This window comes from Argiope bruennichi, chromosome 5, assembly GCF_947563725.1.
Source record: "Argiope bruennichi chromosome 5, qqArgBrue1.1, whole genome shotgun sequence".
In the NCBI taxonomy this organism is placed as follows: domain Eukaryota; kingdom Metazoa; phylum Arthropoda; class Arachnida; order Araneae; family Araneidae; genus Argiope; species Argiope bruennichi.
The window spans coordinates 82,226,425-82,242,979 of record NC_079155.1 but is presented as its reverse complement, the minus strand read 5'-3'; the positions used below and the strand labels follow the sequence as shown (position 1 = coordinate 82,242,979).

The window sequence follows — 16,555 nt, the reverse complement described above, 5'->3', positions numbered from 1 at the left end:
AAAGGATTTATTTTTTTATTTTTTTGCTTCTTCATCCTTTTATCAATTCGAAAAATATGCAACTCGAACAGAAAGCTCTGATGGTTTTCAACTCTTTAACAATGAGACTGAAAAATACTGTCAAGACGACTTTCTTTTATTATAGTGATCAAAGAAAATTCTGGGACCATTCTTTTCAAAATTCTTTGACAATACCCAGTGACCCTTCGAAATGCGAATGCTAAAAAAAAACATCTGATTGACAAAGAAAATTCCCTTAATCCTGAAGAACGCATCTGTAAAGAAAATATTATTCTTTTACTATTTCTTTATTAAAGTGTTTTTCATTGAAGATAATATTGATATTTCTTTTTTTAAAATTCGGTCTCAGAATACTAGCTGAATGTTCACGAATTTTATTAAATTAGAAATGAGTTCGATGTCAAAGTATAATATGTGATAAATTATTAGTGATGTCATAGAAATAACCGACAAATCAGAAATATAGTAAGGAACTCGAAATTTCTTAGCAGGTTTGGTATAGATTAAAGTATGTAAAATGACTTTTCCCCGAAAAAAAAATCGATTTTTTTAAATCTAAAAATAAAATTTAAACTTTGTAGATTGTAGAACACTTTTTGTTTAACCCTTTAAAGGGCCATTTTTACTAGTTATATTATGTTAAAATATTTTTAGGCTTGAAATTAGAATAAGAAAAGGGGTCCATTTAGCTTATTAGATAAATTTAATTTGACTAATTAATTAATTTGGTTCATTAATAATTAAGTAACAAATCAAGACACATCATTTTGTCTGAGATAAAGAACTGAAGCCTCTAAGTTTCTGACTTACTAAAAAAATGTGTCAGAACTTATGCCAACCTACATAATTTCATACAAAGATTGATAAATTTAGTGGGAATGATACTTCCCACGGCCCTAGAAAGGGTTAATTAGAATTACAGATACGGCCGTTTCACTATTACGCAAAAGATAAAAATGAATTGGAAAGCAGCGATATTTTCAACGGGAAATGAATGATTTGTTTTATTTTTGATGTTTTTAATTTCTAAAAAATAATATTTGAAATGCTTATATTAACTGCCTGCCTATGCAATCACAATATACTTATTTTAGCCCATTCTGTTGAAAAAAACTGGAAAACAAAATTTATTTCTAATAAACTTGGGTAAACTAATTTGAAAATACAATTTTTAAATGCATTTATTGATGAACGAATATCTTACAAATAAAATTTCATAAAATGTAGTATGTTTGTGTTAAACACCTTCGAATGTTTCATATACCAAGGATTTTAAGAGGGCTTTATTTAATCAGGTTTTAGGGACACTTTTAATTCAAAACATAGAGAATTTTAGGCAAAATTTTTAACGATAACTTAAAATGATCATAAAATATTAAAATAATTTTTGCCTTGCGTTCTATTACATTCTAGGTAGTTTGTTTGCATTTATGTGAGATAAAAATTAGATTTTTTGATTATTTGTTAAACTTGCGCTGTTTTTGCGAATACTAAAAAATTTCCTAAAATTTCGTTAATTAGTGATTTTTCAAGATAAATGGTAATATATACTTTGTCTTATAACTGCCATATTTAAAGGTATTTCAGTTACTTCGCATTATAAAGAAACTTCATGTAAAATTTGTTTATAAAAAAATTCGTCTCTGAACTTAGTTGGATACATTAACCAAATTTCTAAAGTGATCAACTTCCTGAAGCAAGAAGAGTTGACTTAAGCTGAACGATAAGCAATTTGAAGCAGGAAACGAAAATTACTTAGACAAACATAGTATTTCTTTATCTTGAAGAAATAAAACATAACTACATGATCCTACAAAGTAAGGAGTCATAATGGCCTTATGGTGATTTTCTTTTTCTTCGATCTTTAAATTCAAGTTTAATATGGAATTTCATCAAAACCCTGATGTGTGATGTATACGAACGTGCTGAATCTGCCGTTGATAGAAACGCTGGTGAAGTATGGAAGCTAGAGATAGATTGGAAAATTCAAATGGAAAATACAGTTCACTGTTTTATGACGCCTCGGTCCTTGTGTTATTTAGAATGATACGTTAATATAACTAAACATGTCTGATGAATTAGATCTGACAAAGGACTGCAAATAGAAATTTTTCTAAACCGCACGATGTGAGCTTTTCTGTAGATGGTGCATTATACAAGAATTAATTAAATGAAAGTAAGCAATAACTTTTTTTATTAGTTTGACATGAGGTCTGAGTAAATTAAAATAAAAAGATAGTCGTTTCTGTATTTCTTGGAGGTTTAGAATATTTTATCGATACGAAAGAATGCTAAAGATAGAACCAAATTTTTAAAAATAAAACAAGGTTTATTTGTAATTCTGCTTTTTTTTGTTTGCATTATAAAATTTATTGCATAACATGAAATTATTTTATATTAGGGAGTTTTCGTAAGAAACATCACGTTTTGTTGTTAATTTTTAAAATACCATTGTTTCAATTACGTTATCTATCTAAGAAACTATTTAAAAATGCTTTAGCTTAGATTCTTAATACGTTTTTGGATATATTTGCTTCTAGTAAAGATATTTCATATTGAAAGGGCATCGAAAACTGCAAATAGCCTCATGAGTGAAGGAAGTAATACGAACTTTAGTAAGTTTTAGGGCTTTGAAAAAGTTTTTTAAGCCATACATTTAGGATGCAAAATCTTGTTGTATTTAATATTAATTATAAGGGATAAAAGGAATTTTGTTTGAGCTTATTAAATACTTTTATAGATAGAATAACTAAAACTATTAAAATGTGCTGAATGTTCCACTTCGTTTCTTTTCTTGCATTACAACGAATCTTGTTTAAATTTGATACAAATCTATAATTTAAAAAAGAGGGGGATTTATCTAGGATTTTGATATTTAAATGATTTTTCATTGAATTTTTTACAGAAAATTACCTCCCCCTCTTAAAATTGATGGAAATAAAGCTCGATAAAACTAAACTTTACGCTACCAATTTGGTCAGCGTCTTTAGAATCAAAGGTCAAACACTAAAATCTCACCGCATTAGTTAATGTTTACTACATCTGGTGAGTTATCATCGTTGAAAAATTCTAGTTTAGAAATGATACTATATATTTTAATCTAGTCTATTGCTTAGTAATATGAAAAAGTTTACAAAAAAATTAAAACTTAGCTGAATTTTGACAAGAAATTTAGGTACATCTTGATTTCCACTGCGATCGCTATTAAAACGACGCCAAAAAATAGCGCCAAAGTACAAAATGAAACCCAATGTAAAAAAGCTTTAATTTGGCAATTTTTTTAATTTTTTTTTACATGATTTGGCGGTTAATCGCCGACACTGCAGAAATAAAATTGTACCAAAATTTATAATGTAGTGTAATTTTTGGTGCAATTTTTCCAATCGTTTGTTTGGCGATCTTTTCTATAATATTATGGTAGGACTTAAGATTAATATATGAGTTTTCGCCATACACGTCAAAATCGTGCCAATTTTCCCAAAACGTACCAGAAGTCTGTCATTTTGGATGATTACCAGAAATGGTAACCAACGTGTTTTAGAACTGCAACCGAAAATTGTCGTTTACATTTATGTAAGAGCTTTCAAAAGAATTCAATTTTGGCATTACAATTTATCGTAAGTCAGGCAATATCAGGCGTTAAAGATGCTCTATGACCACAAAACGTAAGTGATATGTTTTGTCGTCAAACATTAGTTGAAGCCACTTATATATATATATAATATATATATATATATATAGGGTGAACCGGAGTTTAACCCCCTTCTTCGTCAAGTTGCGATAACACGCCAAAGATGGCAACCTCCAGATTGGCAAACCTATTATATTTCGCCTTTATTATGCGCTATGATTGGACATCAGCTAACTCGCTTTTGAACATTTCGCAAAACACGGCGCAAGATTGTTGTTGGTGAGTTGGCGGTTTTTGGAAATTGCACCAAGCAGGGGGTTAAACTCCGGTCGTACCAAAAAATATCGCAAAAGTGACTATTATTTATTATTTTAAACATTTAATTAAATTTTATTTATAATGAGGTTTAAACATTGATAGCTTTTATCATTTCTAGGTATTTTGTTGCTATAGTTCTCGGACGATTATGTTTCATTTCCCACAAGTGTAAAAAGTCTGCTCCAAGAATTTCGATTAGCAGTGGTATTCTTTTAGTTGGCACAGACTTAATTTGTTTCGTGCGTATTGCAGTTGCTAACGCTTCTTCTCTGTATACAACAGCTGCATTTGGATTGTTCTCTCTGATTTCACATAAGACTTGGAAGCACAATATTTTGAAGTTGATGAGATCAGTTGTGGCATTCATTCCTAACTCCCTGACAGTTTCATATACCCATTCAAATACATTTTTGGCCTCCATATACTGAAACTCCACTTCTTGGATTTTATAATCGGACGCCATTTCATTTTCTGTGGCAATCCTCATTGTTTTTTGCTCGTACTGTGTCAGCATGTAATCTAACCACTTGTCAGCCATTTTATGGAAACTAGACATTGCACCATCGACTTTGTTGAACTTCAGGAGTGCCATACCTAAAAACCCGTAAGGTACACCTAATCTTATGTCTGCTACTCCGTATTCATGGGCTACAGCATAAACAAATTCTGCAAAGGATTCTAAGCCTTGCTTCCAATTTCCTACTGTCATGAAGACCATTCCTCTCAATCTGTTCAGCTGGGAAATAATGGTTGCTGGGAGAATGTCATATTTCTGGGCTATCCATGAGGCTTGAATCATGTATTTTTGAGCTGCTTTGAAATCGCCAAGGTTCAAAAACATTTCAGATACTAAACAAGTCGGATATATAACTTCACTGCTGTCATGCGAGCGTAAGTCTCTAGCCATATTCCAAGCAATCATGGCGGATGGATATGCATTGATGGGTTTTCGTTCCAGTAGCCATTTTTGTGTAACACTTGTGGCTAATCTTAACACTTCCTGCTTTTTCTGTAATAATGTTTCTGCAACATTGATTCTGTCTGTTTCCGTATAAGGTAACGGTCGTTCTTTCCGGATATCAGCAAATTTTTGGCAAACTTTCTTGTGAAACGATATCGCATCAATTACTTTATGGTCTTTGCTGCAGTAATGGGTCACTCGACATGTTTCACATTTAGTGGTGGCTTTATTGCCACATATCTCACAGGTGGCGCTTATATTTCCTTTCGGTAAAGCTAACTCAAATATTCGTTTTGACATTGAAATAAATCAGATATAAAAACAGCCAAAGCAGAAAAAAGGGAAATAAAATAAGGATAAAATCAGATTTCTTTTCTTTGATAATCATTACTCAAGTTTTATGATAAAGTTGGTCATGTAGCACGCGATGGAGTGATTAAAAGCATTTTTAGCATGCAAAAGTGTCTTTAGGATGAATTTTGTGAAATAAAATTCAACGTCGTTAATCACGTGGTTTGCTTTAAAAAACTGCTTCATGAATTTTTTATAATAATTTGAAAAGACAGGCGAAGTGAAGGTTTTTGGAAAGCCACAGTTTTAGTTGAAACGCGATTGAGTTTCCTGAAGCAGATGAAACAACCGTTGCTTTATTAGTTTGGCAGTTTCATTTGGCTTGAAAATTGCTTGATCAATAAATACGGTTTTACATCTTTAGATTGTTTAAATTTTAAAGTATATATTATTTCAATATTTTTTTTATTCTAAAATTAATAAGCCTTATATAAGTGATTAAGTCACTATGTATATGAGCCATTAAAATTAAGATTCTCAGAAGAGTTTTAATTGTTATTTATCTAATCATTAATTCCGGGGAACCAAAAGCGGCTTATATTAGAAAAATATTAAGAACTACACACAGGGTATATAATAGTCTTGATATTGAAACAAAAATTTTAATGTCTTGGTATTTATCTTGTTAAGTATTTTTTTCGAACTTAATCTTTCAAATGAGGAAAATAATTTACATAATTTATATTGTTTCGAATCTGTGATGCGGCTTTCCAGCATAGTTGGTTCCATGGGAGGTCCCAGAGCTTGGCGATGAACTTGGCGACCATTTGGCGAATTTGGCGTCAAAATAGATTATACCCGAAACATCGAGAATTTTCCTGAACCGTCCAGTAGGAACGGAGATACGCCTCGAACGTTCCTGATTGGTTGAAAGGCTTCTAGCCCCGCCTCCTGAGACCTATAAAAGGAAGCACCCGCAGCTGCCGGGCAGTGGTGAATCGGGTGGTGGACCAGTGGAGTCGAAGAGTAGTCGGAATCGACAGCAAGAACTGGCCTTCCAGAGATTAGCGGAGCAGCGACGGAGTCAAGTGAGTGCTGAATTAAGTTGTGCGCTACGGTCTGCATTAGAGTCTGTTGTCTGCACGTCTCGGCTGAAGATAATTGTGTGCTGTATATAGTTGTCGGCTTTGTGTTGTCCTGTGTGTCTTCGTGTAAATAAACGTCGTTATTTCATTTTCTACTGCCCCCTGCTGATTGAGTGTTCTCCACACCATATAACTGCCACTATCCAAACGAACCCCTGAAATTTCGTAGCAATATGTTTAAAATAATTGACAAAACCAAAGAATCAGACACACTGCTTTAATCATATGTCCAATTTCTCAATTCTTTTATTTCATATGAAAGCTTATGACGCTTGGAAGTGTTATCGACGGCCAAATGTTTTTTTTTTTTTTTTTCATTTTTGAGAGATATCACAATAAAAAATGTTGTATTGTATCCAATAACTTTACTTGGTGAGCATAGTAACCAATCAGAATGTGAAATAATGTTTTAGATTCGATATACTTTAAAGAGCACAGCAATCAGAAACATTTATACATGCTTCAATCAATATTTATCGAAAGAAAGATTAATTGATAAAGAAGATTGTACAAGCGACATAGTTGCTGATTTAGGTACTAATCAACCATAGACAGTGCTCATTTGGAGGTACCACTTTTAATAAATTGGTGAATTTATTTTCACATTTCGAAACACTATTAAAATGTTACTGATTTATTTTAGGCTAATCTTTTTCATTTTATCTTTGTGAAAATGCATTAGTTTTTGTTCATCAATTATGACTCCGGATTACTCAAAACCATGTTTCTATACAATGCTATTGAAACAGAGGTTTGGTATTAATAAATATTCTAATAACTGAGTGAATGTAAAGAGATATATAGGAATTATATATTTTCTAAGAGATATACATGTTCAATCATTATTTATAAAGTATTAATATTATTCTAATATTTTATAGTTCATAGAATTTGTATTTTTAAAAAAACTTATTTATTTAGCCATTAGAAAAAAGTTTTTTAATCGTCGCTGCGGTCCTCTTTCAGCTTAGCGGTCCTAAGCAGTTTCCCAGTCTGCGCAAGCGAAAATCCGCTACTGAGAAGAGTTAAATTGATTAATTGATTTAAAGCACCATTAATATTACAGGCGAGAAAGTTAGTTGCCAAAAGCAACTAATAGTTTTATTTTAAGAAAAATATTTTATCTCTACTAATAATAAAAATGAATCTGTATTTGCGTGTACGTAGGCACTCTTCAGGTTAGACCATATAAAAAAGAGCTGCAAACAATAGTGTATATATACTTTGAAACATGAAATGCTGGTCTTAATGTGATTTTTTTTTGAAATTTTTATTTTAAATTTTCATAATTAAAAAAAAATACGTTTTTCTGTCTGCAACTTCCGAAAAATACGGCATGAGAATGATTTTCACATCATCTTATAGTTAAAAAAAAACTTTACCATGATACTATTTTTTGTCTTATAACTTTTTTAGTATTTTAAGTTAATTTTAATATTTTCTAATTTATTTGTGGTTAGAAAAATAATCTAAAATATAGCAGTCTTCTTCACTATATTTATTTTCTGAAATAGCTGCACGATATATAAACGAACATAAAATAAATATTCATTGAAAATTTCCACTTCCTTGGGTTTGACAAGGTTCAACGTTATTATTAACTAATCGTCTCTGGTTTTTACTTTATTTCAGATGAATATTTTCAATATAACTTCACAACCGTGATCCCGTCAAATTATTGTACATCAAATCAGTGTTACTCTAATTATCGTTTTTTACGTTACATTAACCGTGTACAACCGTGTACATTAACCGTAGGCAACACATGACTTCATAACCCTATTAAAAGCATAAATATATAGACCTAAATTTCGCGATATTGTGACTTTAATTTTTTATTGCAAATTACAAATATATTAAACAGAAGATATTAACTTTTACCAATGGAATAAAATCACAGGATTACATATTTCATAAAAGAATGAAAACGGTTTGAACAGAGTAACAATGTAATCTATTCTTGGAAATGAAACAAAAAAAAAATTTCAAAAAAAATTGAAAAAAATGCAGCAAAAAATTGTCCGGTTTTTAAATTTAAATATTCGAAAAGATAATTTTTAAATTCTAAAATGGCGTAAAAAAGAATTTGTGCGAAAACGTTTTCGGGAGTTATAGTGAATAAACATCAGCATTTCGCTTCATTTTTAATTAATTAAACTGCTAATTAACCTTTCGGAAATCACTTCAAGATGCACTTACCTTCTAATATATCTATGTATCTATCTATTTATATATGTGCCACATTTCGTAGCTGTAGGTCTAACGGTCTAGCTTGTAGAGCGCCAAAACATACACATCCATTTTTATTAATGATAAAGACTAATTTAAATTTAAATATTTTAAAAGTATTTTACATCAACACCATATTTTCTTGTTCAAATGAAACTCAACTCATTTTATTGTTGCTACCAATATTTCATCCTGACATTTTTCTCATTATTGAGGATCAAGTTACAAAGGTTCGGTTTATTTTTTCCATGTTGAATAGGTTTCAGTTTAAGGCTTGATTTTAATAAAAAAATTTAAATTCTGTTGTGCTTATATTGCAGGTGTAGCAATAGTAAAATATTTTAATTATATATATATATATATATATATATTGTAAACATAATAATTTTTTTAAGCAGATGGCATATTCGAAGAGAGTGAAGAGACTTTCAAATTCTTGACTTCATTTCATTTCATCTCGGAGAAGCACGCATTATGTACAAGCAGGAGCGACAAGCACACATCCAACACAGAAAGAAATGAGGGAAAAAGCTCTTGAACATTTTATTCCTGCTCTTATATAACCTGAGATATTGATAGGGAAAATATTTCTCCATAGTGCTTATATACAGTGAGATTTTGATAGGGATTTTCGCTACACGCGCCGACGAGGCAAGGGAAACACAGGAATCTTTTAAAAAAGAATTTGTCACGTCAGCGGTATTTTGTCCCTTCACTCGGAGTGAGGAAAAGTGAGGCTTTTAACCGATTCAACAATTTTACGAAGCTTCTCTTGAATTTATTAAGTAGAAAAAGTGGAATTGGATCAGGAAATAAGATAATATTTTAGAATGAAGTTACTATAGACTAAATTAAGATAAAACCTTGGGAACTAATTAAATTGAAATTAAAGTTTAAAATATCATTACATACATATACTTTAAAATTTGAGGTTTAAGAATGCTTTCCTGGGGAAGTCATTTAAACCAAGTTATACGAAATATTTAATTGAAATTTAATGAATTAGTAATCCCGGCAACCCTACTAATCTCCAAAGATGTCTAGTTTAAGCTATTTTTTTTTTGTACCAGCAGGCGTTATTCATATGAAATTGAAACTGAAATAAATTAAACTAATAATTGATATCTAATCTATGAAAATATTAATATTGTGTATTATTTCCAAGGACAAGCAATTGTATAAATTTCAGGAATAAAATCAGGAAACAGGAAAATTCAAGAATCAAGAAAACCGACTGGGATATTTCATCTTTACAAACATGAAATAAATCATATTAAATAAAAGTTTGAAAAAAAATACAATGACCTTCAATATCCGAAAATTCGAATACCATTGAGGAAAGAACTCCATGAATAAAAAAATTCATTACTTCGATTTTCGCATTTGCTTTGCTGTGATCAATAGGGTATGAAAGTCTATCAATATTCGAAATTCACTCGACTGTCGCAAATGATTTTAGCTGACAGTCGATGATCTGAAGTAATGATGGATTTTACGAATGGGTGGCGTCAGCTTTTAGTTGAATTTAACGGCAGAAATACAACACGGTCTGCCAAGTAAAATATAAAATGATAAATGATTTTTTTAGAACAGGGTTTTGTACTTCTACGATTAATAGTTTGGTATCGTGCCAAATATTTATTATCTGCTGCAATCGATCAAAAAAATTGAATTAATTAAATCGCTAAATGCTTGGTATGACATTTGCTTTTTTTTTGTTCTTGATATTTCAATTTCAGAATGATCAGTACAGATCAAAATCGGTAATAATAATAGATTGCATACATGTGTGTTTAACGAACACGACTCTATGCATTATAGTTTACATTGGAAATTGCTTTTGCATTGGGCACAGATATGTTTTAAAGGGTCTGTAATTTACTATGTTTTTCTTCAGAATTTGTATTTCATTATTAATACCAATTTTTAAATTTTGGAGTTGTTAAAATAGTCCAAAAATTCAAAAACATTGAATAAACAGGATTTTGAATCATGGAATTCTCCAGTAATATAATTTGAGTTATTTTATGACGTCAATCTTATTTTAATGGATAATACAAGCTAATTAAATTTTTTATCTGATTATTAAATATAACTCTTTTCCTAATATAGTCTTACAAATTTTAGATCAGTTCCATCATTTCAGTAATTTATTTTGCTTAAAATTTTTATTCCTGTGAAACGCAAAAAAACACCTTTTTTACTTGTAAATTTTCTTTAATGCATATGCCACTTGTTGCTAATGGTAGTTGTAGGAATTATAGTCAAAAAATTGAAGAAAAATTTCATTTTTAGGGGAATAAAAATCTGGGCATAATTATGCGATAAATATATTTCCAAAATAAAACAAATGAGAAAGTGGCATGCGTCATAAAATAGACTTTCAATAACTACAATAAAAGGATCCTACAAAGGAGGAAAGGATTTTGCTATACACTTTTGTTCAACTTGGCTCGGTTCATGTATTTCAATAAGCTATATTTTCAAATTTTTGTATAGCCATGTATTATCGATGGCAGTTCACTATTTTACTATTCCCAGGATTTAATTGCTATTTAATAGATTTAATTAAATTTCGATCCAATACGAATAATAGTACAGATATTACTGATTACGAAATAATACAATAATAAATTGTTAAACATATTAAATACAAAATTGCACAAAATAATTAAAATACCTAAAAAAATAGGTTTTGTATCGTAACATTAAAAATAAAATATTTTTATTAAAAAGGTAAGGGTTGAAATAAATAAAAGCTTCAAACGCTAAACCAATACAATAAGGAAATCAACTATAGTGAAATTTATCAGAAAGGAAATTCATTGTCAGTCATTAAAAATGAGAGTGTATTATGTCTATGATCAAATTTTATATTTAATTGAAATGTCTTTATAAATGCTTCATGCTTTTATGTTTTTGGTTTTATTCACCAATCTTAAATTTAGAGAAAATATTTTTTAAGTATATTTATAAAAGCGCTTTAAAAAAATGTTAACATCAAATTTATTTTTGTAACGATGAACATTATTATTAGAGTAGGCATATCATATATATAGACATACCAAAGATATACTTAGATAATTAAACATATCATAGACCAAGATAATTAGTAAAATATTTATTTCATTTTGGAAAGCCTCTATTAATGATGCTAGTGAAGTTGGGTAATCATAACCACTAAGATGGAACGGAAATGGCCTTATTTTTTTTTTTAAGATTTTTTTTGGTAGTAGTGCGGAAAGGCTTCCTTTTAGGTTCAACTACAACTTTTAAAAATCTGGTTTCAAAATTACCTTCACTTGAGGTGCCGCAAAGAGCTTGAAATTTGTAAAACAATTGAAAAAAAAATAAAAATTTTAAAAAAGGATCTTTAAAATTTTTTCTTAGATTTCAGTTTGGTAATAGTGGTAGAAAAGTTAACTTTTAAGTTCAAAAAGAATTTTAAAAAATTCTGGTTGCAATACAACAAAACTCGAAGTGCCGCAAAGACCTTAAAGTTTGTAAAAGAATTGAAAAATTAGTAACTTTGATAAAATATTTTTAGGAATTTTTCGTTCATGCAATGTTACAAAAGATGATTTTAAATACATATATAAGCAATACAATTTAAAAAATTATTTATTACAAAGTATAATAATAATAAATTTTTATATCAAATTTTACGTTTCTCACTTCTGTATCCTTAATGATTACAAATGTTATAGTGATACCCATCAAAACAAACAAGTGATAAGACAAAATGTTTGTTGTTTTAGCAAAGGGGCGGGGGTTCATCGACATCATTTTCAATCCATGAGATCATGTCGATGAACATGATCTCATGGATGGAAGAATCCTTTGCATCGAAGTTTATCTTTGGAACTTCAAACTTCTTGACTCTTCCTGTCTTTACTTTCTGTTCTTGTTTTTAAAACAAATTGTAAGTCAAGTTCTCTTTGAATTTTACGTTTGTCACTTAGCATGGACAAATGGATATTTTCTGAAGCAGCAAAGTAACTTTTGAATAATCTGGTCTATAACGTTTGAGATTGTCAGAGATATAGCGTGAATATGAGATAAGGTTTAAAAGATGTTTGGAATCATAAGTGCATGAAAGTTTTAACTTAACATTAAACCCCACAGGCACCTGGTAGTTTTACCTTTTCTTGTCCATTTGATGGATCTGGTTGGTTTGTCTCTTTTTGTAAAGAACATTGTTATTCTGCAGCGTTGTCACTGTCACCAGTAATCGTTTCTGATGTACTAGTGTTTTTGTCCGTTCTTGATTAAACTTACCTATTCTCTGTAGTTCTTTACACTTTCTTGCTTTTTTTCTTCCTCAAAGCGCTTGTGGTAGCAATATCAATATTACCTATAACCATTTTTCTGTTAGAGCGTTGATCATTTAGAACCTTTCATTCCATAACTAGCACTTTTTTCTCTCTTTTATACAAATAAGCAATATCAAATAAACGTCTAGCTTCTTCTCTAAATTCTGTGACGTTGGAGTTAAACTTATTTGAACAATTTCTGCTTTTAGACTTTAATAAATTCCTATATTTAGCATGATAAGCTTTTATCATTCGTGAAATTCTGTTTCTAGAAGCAACATGAATAGAAGCTCTTGACCATATTTGTTCTATTATGGGAATTAAAGTGTCACATATTTCACTTGTAGAAGGATCCTTTTATGAAGGAATTTTGAAGTTACGTCTAATATAACAGTAGCAGTAGATTCGTAAGTAGTTTCAACTTCAAGCAAATCACTAAATTTCGCAAAAATAGAACACTCCGAAATTTGTATTTTCTTCACTAATTTAGACTGAGTTTTTTTACTCATAGCAAAAAAACACAAGCACACAAAATAACAATTAGTTACGTTAAACAGTTACACAATAGACGAAGCGAAGACGCCAACTCAGCTGAACTCGGCAAAGCTACACATTTGAAACTAGCTCTCTCCTTCTTACCGGACACAGACAAATTTTCCTCTTTCCTCAATAACAACCATTCCGAGGAAGACTCAGTGCCATGCCAGTGCAATAGTAAAACTTTTTTATACTTTTGTTCATATGACAACGCCTATTTAAAGTTTTTTATTTCAAAATCGAGGCACGCAAAAATCATTAAAAAGTTGCAAAAAGTGTGTTTTTATGAAACTTTAGCGTCCTTGCGGCACCTCAAGATGTACTCCAATATTTTTCATATACTTAATTTATTTTATCTACAACAAAAGACAACTTTTCCGCACTATTATATAATTAAAAATCAAAAATTGATTTTTTCGTTCCACCCTAATACCCATATCTTTGGATCTTTGTCTTCCAGTTTTGTAGTGCCTAATTAACTAATATTAGTGTTTTCTAAAAATTGGTTATTAGCAGATGTTTCATGGCGACAACAGCCGTATCATTTGGCTATTGCAATGATATTTCGGTTTCAGTGTCATTGCAAGCTAAATAACCTCATAATACAATATTCTATTCACCTCATTAATGCCACATTTGTTGGTCCAAATATTCCCTCATCATTTATGCCGTGATCAGTTTTCAGGATTTTATCGAAAGAGTAGGAAAGCATGTAATATCGTTCACAGATTTTCGATGTCGTTTTCTTTTTCATCGCTTCATATTTAAATTCACATATATTTTGTGAGTGGTGACTTTAACTCTGTTTAGTTTTACATTTTTTGAATATATTAAAAGATTAAAATTTCAATCTTAGTATTTTTAATTACTTTTTTTTATAAAACTTACACAATCATCAACGATAAACCACAGTGTTGTCCATCAGGCCTGAGCTTATCATGGAAACAAATATAAATAATAAAATTATTTTTATTCCTATATAATAAGATAGTTATTTTTGTTTAAATATCAATTTCTTTTATACATGAAAAAGTTATTTATAAGAGTTCACAATTTCTAAAAAGTTCATTGTAAAGTATAATCGTTATGCTACAATTTAACGAACGAGAAAAATCTTCAAGAAATAATAAGGCTCAAAAAATTCTATCATTCTCTTTCGGAATTCATCCATTTTTATCTTTTTTTCGTTAAAGAAACAATGTTTCTTTTCTATTCGTCCCTTTTACGTTTTCTTTCTATCTTTTTTTTTTGGGGGGGGGGGAAGAGCAACATTTGATTTTAATGCCTGCAAGGCTATTTTTTCAGAAATGTCTGAGATAATCTTTGACTTAAACTTTGGTATTTCTATACTTGTTGCTTTCTTTTTCTGTGCCTTTGCTGTGCTCAATAAAGATAAATAATGCAACAGGATAATGATGTACTGCCCTTACATTCTCATGCAAGACATTCATCATTCTTGAAGAAATCTATGGCATATTTAAAACTGCAAGAGTTTCGAACAAAATATATGTTGAATCACCCATGAGATATGGATGAATCATCTCTTTAAGGAACGCATGATGAGCAGAAATTCATGATCAGCAAAAAATATTGTCATTAAGCAGAACAAACGTGCAACACCGAATACTTTCACGATATTATTGAATGTCATTTATTTGATAAAAGCAATTCCATTCTATTTGGTCACATCATATATGATGACAGGTAGACCGCTATTGTTTGGATTTAACACCCAGGTCTTCATTGTCCGTAATAAGTTTCGAATGAATCAAATACAACCTTATAAAGCGTAGACATCTGATGGTTGTTCCGAGGATGAAAAATTATGATAATCTCACCTATTGATTTTCCATCTCAGTAGGAATAGGTACTTTAGTTTCATATTTATCAAGGAGTAACAGTGTAAAACTTTCAGGATTTGGGCAGATATAACTGATAAAATACTTTTAAAATTTGAATAAAAGGCAGTTTTTTATCGCAATTTAAAGAATGAAAAGTAATCTACATTCAAAAAGTAATCTCGCAAGAAAAAAAAATGCAGTCGAAAAATAATCTCGTAATAAACAACCTCAGTTGATAATTAATCTAATAATTAAATCATTTGGAATTAATATATTGCACAATATTGTGTGTCCAATGTATGCTTAAAAATTATTAAGCATATATACTATGTTTAAAGTACATATTAAGTATGCTTAAAAATTCAGAGATCAGTTAACCCGTCCTTTTTTTCGAGAGTAAGCTTCTAATCAAGAGAGCAATTAAAAAGGAAAATTTATCTAGAACTCATAAAATGAAAAGTATTTACAAACCTGTCATTATAATGGATTTAAGATTGAAATGTAAATCTCTAGCTATAAGCCTTATAAGTAAGGGTAAAAGAAAAATTTACAAGCAAATTAACATTTGCACCAAATCTGAGAAAGTGATTTTGGATCAAGTATTTCAAATTTCTTCTAAATAACAGGTATTGTGCTTCTGACCTGGTAAAAAAAAATCATTCAAGATGTATTTCTGACCATATCAGGGTGGTCAAAAGCACAGCTTAGGACGTCCCAAATTTAAACCTCTATAACTCATTTTCAGTTAAGAATAAAAAAATTAAAATTTGCTCAAAATAAGACTACTAAACATCTATAATACATATATACACTGAAATCATTTCTTAATTGTATCAAAACTGATATGAAGCAAAATGTAATATTTGTACAACTTACAATAGTGAAATCAGATAAATATTTACATTCAGGAAAAAAAAGCATTTTTTTAAACAGCAAGAATTTAAATTAAGTAATTTGTGATTGGTTTTTACATAAAAAATTCTAAATTTTGTCAACAGTTGTCAGCATTTATAAAAAGATCATTGGAAAAATACTTTTCATTGTATAGTTTCAAATTTGTGTTAAATAACTTAAAAGAAATTATAAAGGAAAATGGATTCCTTCTTAAGCCTCTTAAAAATTAGTTTGAAAAAATTACTCAAAAATATGGGCTGATATATTTCAATATGATATAAATAAAAGTAAAAACATAAAGTTTTAATTTAATAGTATTCGCATAAAAAATTATTTTTACTGAAATGTTGTGATTTCCTGAATTCTCGCACCAG

General features: G+C 29.8%; 1 protein-coding gene and 1 long non-coding RNA gene across 4 annotated transcripts in view; one reads left to right on the top strand and one right to left on the bottom strand.

Annotated features, from left to right (window-relative positions):
- Window positions 1-16,555, top strand: part of LOC129968629 (probable diacyglycerol O-acyltransferase tgs1) — a 98,616-nt gene that overhangs the window by 34,064 nt on the left and 47,997 nt on the right. The window lies entirely within an intron of this gene.
- The window catches only part of LOC129968632 (uncharacterized), an 89,510-nt gene that overhangs the window by 30,394 nt on the left and 42,561 nt on the right, over window positions 1-16,555 (bottom strand). Inside the window, exon 3 of one of the 2 annotated variants that reach the window (XR_008784435.1) lies at window positions 6,199-6,522. The exons of the other annotated variant lie outside the window; for it this stretch is intronic. This is a non-coding gene — a long non-coding RNA (uncharacterized LOC129968632). Of the gene's footprint in view, window positions 1-6,198; window positions 6,523-16,555 lie in introns of those variants that run through there. 2 annotated transcript variants of the gene reach the window in all.